Source organism: Colobus angolensis, unplaced genomic scaffold, assembly GCF_000951035.1.
Source record: "Colobus angolensis palliatus isolate OR3802 unplaced genomic scaffold, Cang.pa_1.0 Scaffold169, whole genome shotgun sequence".
Taxonomy (NCBI): Eukaryota; Metazoa; Chordata; class Mammalia; order Primates; family Cercopithecidae; genus Colobus; species Colobus angolensis.
The window spans coordinates 3,501,404-3,511,840 of record NW_012114810.1 but is presented as its reverse complement, the minus strand read 5'-3'; the positions used below and the strand labels follow the sequence as shown (position 1 = coordinate 3,511,840).

Here is a 10,437-nt window from a genome sequence, read left to right as displayed (position 1 = left end):
GTCTGTATTATTTAAACCCCTTTCAGTTTTCCTTAATTAGTGTTTAATTGATTTGAGGAACATATTATTCAACTACTCTGAATGTCAATCGCTTTACTGTAAAGTGAGCAATACAACTTTTACCTAACAAACTAGTCTAAGGCATAAAATTGAATTACTATCTGAAATTTTGTTGGCACAATGCCTGACACATAATTAACTGTCTTTTGATAGAAGTTTATTTGCAGCAAGGTATCATTTTTTCCACCATTACCACCACCACCACCACCACCATCATCATCATCATCATTATCACTCCCCATTACAACCACCACCATATTTGTTCCAGCAAGAGAGTGGCTTGGATGTAACTAATGTAGAAAACAAGAAGACTCTGTTTTGTTATTTTTTACTGATTCCTAATACCTATAGACATTTTTAGGGTACATGTGATATTTTGTTACATGGATCAAATGTGTAATGATAAAGTCAGGATATTAGGAACTTTATGGCATTCATCACCTTGAGCATTTATCATTTCTGTCTTTGTTGAAAACATTTACTTTCCTCTCTTCTACCTATTTTGAAAAATACAATATGTTGTTGTAAACTGTAATCACCGTACTCTGCTATCAGATGTTAAAACGTACTCTTTTTATATATCTGTATGTTTGTACTCATTAACCAGTGTGTTTTCATTCTCCATCACTGAACACCCTTCCTGGCTTCTGGTATCTATCATTCTACTCTCTGTCTTTATAGATCAACTTTTGTAGCTCCCACATATGAGTAAAAACATGTAATATTTGTCTTTCTCTGCTTGATTTAGTTTACTTAACATAACGACCTCCAGTTGAATCTATGTTGCTTCCAATGACAGGATTGCATTCTTTTTATTACAATGGAATAGTATTTCATTGCCTGTATGTACAATCTTCTCTTCATCCATTCATTTGTTAATGGATGCTTACGTTACACATCTTTGCTATTGTGAATAGTGCTGCAATAACCATGGGAGTTTAGGCATCCCTTTTATAATCTGAATTATATTCCTTTGGATAGATACACAGTAGTTGGATTGCTGGATTGAAAGATAATTCTATTTTTGATTTTTTGGAGAAATCTTACTGTTTTCCATATTGGCTGTACTAATTTACATTCCCACCAAGAGCATATAAGACATTTTCCTTTGCATCCTCTTTGGCATCAGCTATTTTTTAAATTTTTACTTTAAGTTCCGGGGTACATGTGCAGGTTTGTTATACAGTTAAACTTGTATCACAGGAGTTTTTCATAAAGCTATTTTGTCACCCAGGTATTAATTGTAGTACCCATTAGTTATTTTTCCTGATCCCTTTCTTCCCCATAACCTCCACCCTGTGGTAGGCCTCATTGTCCGCTGTTCCCCTCTATGTGTCCATGTGTTCTCATTATTTAACTTGCTGTTATAAGTGAGAACATGCCATATTTGGTTTTTTTGTTTCTGCATTAGTTTTTAAGGATAGTGGCCTTCAGCTCCATCCATGAACCTGTAGAGCATACAGTCTGATTTCTTCTTATGACTGCATAGTATTTCATGGTGTGTATGTACACTTTTTCTTTATGTAGTTTATCACTAATGGGCACTTAGTTTGATTCCTTGTCTTTGCTATTATGAATAGTGCTGCAATGAACATAACACGTTCATGAATCTTTATGATAGAATTGTTTATATTCCTTTGGGTATATACCAAGTAATTGGATTGCTGGTTTTAATGGTAGTTCTTTTCTTTAATTTTAGTTCTTTGAGTAATTGCCACATTGTATTCCATAGTGTTTGAATAAATCTACACTCCCACAAACAGTGTATGAGTGTTTACTTTTCTCTACAACCCTCTAGCACCTCTTTTTTCTTGACAATTTAGTAATAGCCACCTGAGTGGTGTGAGACTGTATCTCATTGTGGTTTTGATTTGTATTTCTCCAGTGATCCGAAACACTGAACTTTTATTCATATGCTTCTTGGCCACATGTATGTCTCCTTTTGAAAGTGTCTGTTCCTGTAGCGCTTTTGCCCACTTTTCAATGGGGCTGCTTTTTTTTTTCTTTTGTAAATTTGTTCAAATTCCTCATGGATCCTGGATATTAGACCTTTATAAGATGTGTACCTTGCAAAATTTTTATCCCATTCTTTTGGTTGTCTGTTTACTTTTTTGATAGTTTCCTTCACTATGCAGAAGCTCTTTAGTTTAACTAGATCCCATTTGTCAATTTTTTTCAGTTGCTTTTGACATCTTCATCATGAAATCTTTGCTAGTTCCTGTGTCCAGAAAAGTATTGCCTAGGTTGTTTTCCAGAGTTTTTATAGTTTTGGGTTCTACATTTAAGTCTTTAATCCATCTTGAGTTGATTTTTGTATATGATGTAAGGAAGGTATCCAGTTTCAATCTTCTGCATATGGTTAGCCAGTTATCCCAGCACCATTTATTGAACAGAAAGTGCTTTTCCCATTGCTTGTCTTTGACACATTTTTAGAGGGTGTGTTGTCTTATTTCTGCATTTCCTATTCTGTTACATTAGTCTATGTGTCTGTTTTTCCATGAGTACTGTGCTGTTTTGTTTATGGTAGCCTTGTAGTATAGCTTGTAGCTGGGTAGCATGATGCCTCCAGCTTTGTTCTCTTTGCTTAGGATTACCTTGTCTATTTGGGCTGATTTTTGATGAATTTTAAAATTTTTAAATAGTTTTTTTTTCTAGTTTTGTGAAGAACTTCATTGGTAGTTTGAGAGGAGTCACATTGAATCTGCAAATTGGACAGTATGGCCCTTTTAACGATATTGATTCTTCCTATTCATGAGTATGAAATGTTTTTCCATTTGTTTGTGTCACCACTGATCTATTTCAGTAGTGTTTTATAATTCTCCTTGTAGAGTTCTTTCACCTCTCTGGTTATCTATATACCTAGGTATTTTATCCTTTTTGTAGCAATTGTGAATGGGAATGTGTTCCTGATTTGACTCTTGTCTTGGTTGTTGGTGTATAGGAGTGAAAGCAATTTTTGTACATTGATTTTGAATCCAGAAACGTTGCTGAAGTTGTTTTTCAGTTGCAAGACGCTTTTGGTCATTGGCCATAGGGTTTTCTAGATATAGAATCATGTCATGTACAAACAGAAATAGTTTGACTTACCCTCTTTCTCTTTTGATGCTCTTTATTTCCTTATCTTCTCTGATTGCTCTGGCCAGGACTTCCCATATTATGTTGAATAGGAGTGGTGAGAGAGGGCATCCTTCTCTTGTGCTAGTATGCCTCCAATTTTTCCCCATTCTGTATGATGTTGACTGTGGGTCTGCCATAGACGGCTTTTCTTGTTTTGAGGTCTGTTTCTTTAATATCTAGTTTGAGAGTTTTTAACTTAAAAGGTTGTTGAGTTTCATGGATAGCTTTTTCAGCATATATTGAGATAATCATGTGATTTTTGTCTTTAGTTTTGTTTATGTGATGAATCACAGTTTTTGATTTGCATATGTTGAACCAACCTTGCATCCCAAGGGTAAAGCCAACTTGATTGTGGTAGATAAGCTTTCTGATGTGTTGCTGGATTCAGTTTGCCAGTATTTTTTTAAGGATTTTTGCACTGATGCTCGTCAAGGATATTGGCCTGAAGTTTTCTTTTTTTGTTGTGTCTTTGCCAGGTTTTGGTATCAGGGTGATGCTGGCCTCACAGAATGAGTTAGAGAGGAGTTCCTCCTCAATATTTTGGAATAGTTCCAGCAGGAATGATATAAGCTCTTGTTTGCACAGCTGGTAGAATTCAGCTGTGAATTTGTCTTGTCCTGGTCTTATTTTGATTAGTAGGCTATTTATTACTGATTCAACTTTGGAGTTCATTATTGGTCCTTTCACAAACTCAAATTCTTCCTGGCTCAGGATTTGGAGGATGTATGTTTCCAAGAATGTATTTACTTCTTCTACATTTTTAACTTATGTACATAGAGGTGTTCATAATATTCTGATTTTTATTTGTATTTCTGTGGAGTCCGTGGTAATATCCCCTTTGTCATTTGTAATTGCATTCATTTGTATCTTCCCTCTTTTCTTCTTTATTCATCTAGCCTGCAGTCTATTTATTTCATCAGTTTTTTTAAGAAGCATCTCCTAGATTTATTGATCTTTTGAATGTTTTTTTTTGTGTGTGTGTCTCAATGTCCTTCAGTTTGGCTCTGATTTTAGTTAGTTCTTATAATCTTGTTTTGCAGTTGGTTTTCTCTTGGTTCTCTAGTTCTTTTAGTTGTGATGTTATGTTTTTTACACTGAGATCTTTCTAACTTGTTTTTTTTTGAGATGGAGTCTCGCTTTGTTGCCCAGGCTGGAGTACAGTGGCACGATCTCAGCTCACTGCAACCTCTGCCTCCCTGGTTCAAGCAATTCTCCTGCCTCAGTCTTCTGAGTGGCTGGGACTACAGGTGCCCACCACCACGGCTGGTTAATTTTTCGTATTTTTAGTAGAGATGGGGTTTCACCATGTTATAGTGCTATAAATTTCCCTCTTAACACTGTTTAGCTGTGTCCCAGAGATTCTGGTATGTTGTAACTTAAGAACTTCTTGATTTTTTCCTTAATTTGATTTCCCCAAAGACATTCAGAAGCAGGTTATTGAATTTCTAAGTAATTGTATGTTTTGGAGTTAATTTCTTAGTCTTGATTTCTAATTTTATTCAGCTGTGGTTTAGAAATTGGTTATTATGACTTCAGTGCTTTTGTATTTGCTGAGGAGTGTTTTATTTCCTATCAAGTGATGAATTTTAGACTATGTGCCACGTGGCAATGAGAAGAATATATATTCTGTTGTTTTCAGGTGGACAGTTGTAGATTATTAGCAGGTGCATTTGATCCAGTGCTGAGTTTTGGTGGTGAATAGCATTGTTAATTTTCTGTCTCTATGATGTGTCTAATACTGTCCATGTGATGTTTCAGTCTCTCACTATTATTATGTGGGAGTCTAAGTCTCTTTGAAGGTCTCTAAGAACTTGATTTATAAATCTGAGTTCTCCTGTGTTGGGTTCACATGTATTTAAGAGAGTTAGGTCTTCTTGTTGATTTAAACCCTTTACCATTATGTAATGCTATTTGGAGGCCTTTTTGATGTTTGTTGGTTTAATGTCTCTTTTGTCTGAAATTAGGATTGCAACCTCAGCATTTTTTCTGTTTTTCATTTGTTTGGTAGATTTTTCTCCATCCCTTTAAGCCTATGTGGGTCATTGTATGTGAGACTGGTCTCTTGAAGACAGCATACCAGTGGCCCTTGGTTATTTTTCCAGCTTGCCACTCTGTGTTTTAATTGGGGCATTTAGTCCATTCACATTCAAGGTTAGTGTTGATACACATGGATTTCATTGCATCATGATATTAGCTGGTTATTCTGCAAACTTGTTTATGTGGTTGCCTTATAGTGTCACTGGTGTGTACTAAAGTGTTTCTGTAGTTGCAGGTAATTGTGTTTTCTTTCTATATTTAGTGCTCCCTTTAGGAGCTGTAGTAATGCAGGCCTGGTGATAACCAATTCTCTCAGCATTAGCTTGTCTGAAAATGATCCTTTTTTCTCTTTAACTTATGAAACTGAGTTTGACTAGACATGGAATTCTGGGTTGGTATCTTTTTTCTAAGAATGTTGTATATTGGCTCCCAATCTCTTCTTGCTTGTACGGTTTCTGCTGAGAGGTCTGCTTTTAGTCTGAGGGACTTCCCTATGTAGGTGACCTGACCATTCTTTCTACTTGCCTTTAGCATTTATTCTTTCATTGACCTTGAAGAATCTGATGATTATATATCTTGCAGTTGATGTTCTTCTGCAGTATCTTACTAGGGTTCTTTCCATTTTCTGAATTTGAATGTCTACTCCTCTAGCTAGGTTGGGGAAGTTCTCATGGATAATATTTTGAAATACGTTTCCAAGTTGAGTACATTCTTCCCATCTCTTTCAGCAACACCAGTGAATCACAGATTAGATGTCTTTACAAAATACCATATTTATCTGAGGCTGCATTCCTTCCTTTTCACTAGTTTCTCTCTTTTCTCATCTGGTTGTCTTATTTCAGAAAGTCAGTATTTGAGCTCTGGGATTCTTTTCTCTGCTTGGTCTATTCAGTTATTATTGCATGTGATAGCATTAGAACATAACAAACAATAAATTTTGTAGTGTTTTTCAGCTCTGTCAGGTGGGTTATGCCCTTTTCTATACTGGCTATGTTGTCTGTCAGCTCCTGTGTTGTTTTATTGTGATTCTTAGCTTCCTTGGATTGGGTTTCAATATACTCCTACATCTCAATGACATTCCTTCCTATCCATATTCAAAATTCCATTTATGCCACTTCAGCCACCTTGGGCCAGTTCGGAACCCTTGCTAGAGAGGTTGTGTGGTTGTTTGGAGGAACAAAGATACTCTGGCTTTTTGAGTTGTCAGAGTTCTTGTGCTGATTCCTTCTTATCTTCATGTGCTTATATTCCTTTAATCTTTGAAGTAGCTGACATTTGGATGGGTTTTAGTTTCTTTTATCTCATTTGATAACCTTGGGTTTTGATTGTGGTATAGCATAAATTCAGATGACTGACTTCATTTCTGAAAGATTTTAGGTCTCAACACTCAGTTCCCTACTCCTGGACTGCATGCCGTAACTCTGAGGGAACTGTATCAGGCTTGACTTTGTTCTTTGGCTCACCCAGGTTAGAAATCCACTGTGCTATGGAGGCTGGGATGCTCCCTGACCCCTAGTCACTACATTCTGATGGGTACTGTCAACTAAAGTGTTTTGCAGTGTGGTGGCAGTGGGATCCATTCTTGTTCGTGTGTGCTAGGAGCAATGGCAGCACAGCAAGGTGCCTACTATTGGGCTGTGGGCAGGATTCTTGCAGGTGCTAGGCTACTTGCCTCTGTGGGGATGTTCTCTACAGTGGTGGAGGCAATGAGTTTTGGGAGTGTAGGGGGTCCCTGTTGGTGACTGTGTATGTTGTCACATTTAGTTGGTATGCAGTAGGGTGCTGACAGGTACAGGTTGTGTGCTTTTTCTGTGTGCTGCAGTTAGGGGTGGTTGTTTGGGGTTCAGGAGTTTCCACTGTTTTCAGTGCCTAGTTTCACTCCCATGGCAGTGTTCGCATAAGTGTATATACTGGTATGGGCAGTTTAGTGGCAGGATTGGGGCTGGCTGGCTCTGTGACTGCAACGGCCCTCACAAGGGAGAAGAAAGCAGACTGTACTCTCGCTGCAGCAGTGACAGGGCAGGAGGCACACACTCACATGTACTGGTAGGGAGAGGAAAGCAAAACCCATTGATGCCCACACATGCTGGCTGGCAAAGTGATCTTGGGTGTTGCTTTGGGCCCAGGGGAAGCTGCAGTGTGTGGAGTGAGCTGATGGGCTGGGGGGTGACTATGGGCGGCTGTCCTGCTGGAGTTCTCCACTTGTCAGCTGTGATTGGCCAGCTCAGAAGCTATGATGTGAGTCCCAAGATCATCTCAGTTTGTCCTGGAAGCAGGTGCATCCAGGCTGGCACCCCAGGAGAGACCAACTGACCAGAGAGTGCTCAGGTCAGACTGGCCCCATCTGAAGGGCAAGATTGCCCTGCAGAGTTCAGGTCCAACAGTTCCCCAGGGCCTAAAGTCTCCTAGGTGAGTAAGTTGAGCCTAGGGAGATGGCCATCCCTGGCCCTGCTCCACTACAGACACTCCCTAACCAAACCCTTTGGGCTCTACATGAGCTGGCACGCTGCCCCTGTCACTTCTCTAAGCAGCTCTCTCTGTCAACTGGAGTGTCCCTAGTGGTTGAGGGAGTCTCCTTCTCCTGGGATTCCAGAGGCTTTTGGTGAGAGTGGGTTGCTCCCTAGCAGTTTATCTCAGCTGTTCCTCTGGAGTCACTGGAGGCCAGGAACCAGTCCTGGTGTGTAGTGTCCCTGTGCAGGGCTCCCAACATTCTCTCTTTTCAGCCTTGTTTCTGGGTCTTCCCTTGGTTCACTCTCAGTGCCTTCCCTCTGAATATATGTTAGAAGTGCACCTGTCATCTCAGTCCCTTAGTGGTAGCTGTTCCATCTGGCTGCACCCAGTTGGCCATCTTGTTCAGAGCCACAGGAATTGTCTGGTATGCTAAATGTTTCTGAGCCTTTTTTGCATCAATATTCACATGGAATGTTGGCTAGTAGTTTTCATTTCTTGCAGTGCATTGTCTGGTTTTTGTATCAGAGTTTTGGTGGGCTTCATGGAACAAGACGGGAAGTAGTCTCTATTTTCAGTTTTCTTTTTTGAAATGTTTTGAAAAGGATTGGTACATACTTCTGCAGTAAATCCTTCTGGTTCAACACTTTTCTTTCTCATGAGATTTTAGATTAGTGATTCAATTTCCTTACTTATTATATATCTATTCAAATTATCTATTTTTTCCATGATTTGGTTTGGTAGACAGTATATTTCTAAGATTTTGTTCATTTCAACTGGGTTATCCAATAAGCTGACATAGAATTATATATATATTTCTCTTCAAATTTTTTCATTTCTGTAAAATCAGTAGTAATGTCCCTAATCTCTTTTAAGATTTTAGGTATTTGAGTCTTACATTGTTTTTTTATTCCTGTAGTTAATCTGTCTAAAGGTTTGTCAATTTTGTGACTTGTTCAAAGAAATAAAACATGGTTTTATTGATTTTTCTCTACTGTTTGCTTTTCCTTTATTACTAACCTACTTTAGGCTCACATTTTCTTTTTTGGGGTTTAGCTTACTTTACTTTTTGTAGCTTCCCAAGTGTAACATGAAGTTATTGATCTGAGATCTTTTTTTTTCATTAAAAATGTATGTGGTTATGGCTATAAATTTCTCTGTTAGCACTGCTTTCTGCTTCAACCCATGGTATGATGTGTTTTGTTGTCACTAGTCTCAAGTGATTTCTCACTTTCCCTATGTTTTCATATTTGACTTGTTGGTTGTTTAAGAGTGTGTTGTTTAATTTCCACAAATTTGTGAAGTTTTCTCTTTTAATTTGGTTGTAGATTTTTACTTTTATTCCATTGAGATTGGAAAAGTACATTGTATGATTTTAGTCTTTTAAAATATATTAACTTGTTCTGTAGCCTAATAGGTAGTCTATCCTGGAGAGTGTTCTTCCATGTTCTCTTGAGAAAACTTTAAGGTGTATCCTGCTGCTGTTGGGTGGAGTGTTCTATATTTGTCTATTTGGTCTGATTGGCTTATATATCTAAGTCCTCTATTTTTTCGAACTTCTATTATTCTAGTCATTTTTGAGAGTGAATTATTTGAGTTTTCAACATTTATTATAGACCTATGAACTTCTTTTAATTTCTCTCACCATATCTTCATATATTTTGTATTTCTGATGTTTGGTAAATGTATGTTTATAACTTTTATATTTTCTTGGTGAATAAATCTCTATCAATATACATGTGTTTTGTAGTCTCTTATAACAGTTCTCAACTTAAAGTTAAGTATGTCTGATGTTAGTGTAGCTACCTCTGGTCTTTTTAGGCTACTAGTTACATGAAATATCTTTTTCCATCCTATTACTTTCACCTTCTTTGTGTCTTTAGCCGTAAAGTTAGTCTCTTGTAAACAACAAACAGCTGAACTTTTTTTAAATTCATTCTTCCAATTTGTGTTGTTGGGGAGAATTTAATTCATTTACATTTAAAGTAATTACTGATAAGAAAGGTCTTCTTTCTTCATTTACTGTTTTCTGTATAATGTTTGTTTTTCAATACTGTCTGATTTATGTTTATTGGATTTTTTGTAGTAAAATGATTTTATTGGCTTTATCTTTTGTGTATACTCGAAACTATTTTTGTCATTTCAATGGGGATAATATAGAATATCCTGAAGTTATAGTAATTTAATTTGAATTAGAACCCGTTTAATTCCAATTGCACCAAAAATTGGACTCATACCCAGCCTCGTCAACATGGCGAAACTCTGTCTCTACTAAAAATACAAAAATTAACTAAGTGTGGTAGCACATGCCTGTAATTCCATTACTAAGGAGGATGAGGCAAGGTAATTGCTTGAGCCCAGAAGTGGAGGCTGCAGTGAGCCAAGATCATGCCACTGCATTCCAGCCTGGGTGATGCAGTGAGACTGTGTTAAAAAAAAAAAAAAAAAAGACTCATACAATACTATCCTGTTTTTTTGTTGCATTCACAAATTACATCTCTATATATTGTGTGTTTGCTAACATAGATTTGTAATTCTATTGTATTCATTTGCATTTTAAATCTTGTAGAAAATAAAAATTGGGCCAGGCGCGGTGGCTCACACCTGTAATCCCAGCACTTTGGGAGGCCGAGGTGGGCGGATCACGAGGTCAGGAGATCAAGACCATCCTGGCAAAAATGGTGAAACTCTGTCTCTACTAAAAATACAAAAAAAAAAAAAAATTAGCTGGGCATGGTGGCAGGTGCCTGTAGTCTCAGCTTCTCGGGAGGCTGA

General features: G+C 37.5%; 1 protein-coding gene across 1 annotated transcript in view; it reads left to right on the top strand.

Moving 5' to 3' along the window:
- Positions 1-10,437, top strand: part of LOC105508922 (small proline-rich protein 2B) — a 19,710-nt gene that overhangs the window by 1,519 nt on the left and 7,754 nt on the right. The gene's annotated exons all lie outside the window — the stretch shown is intronic.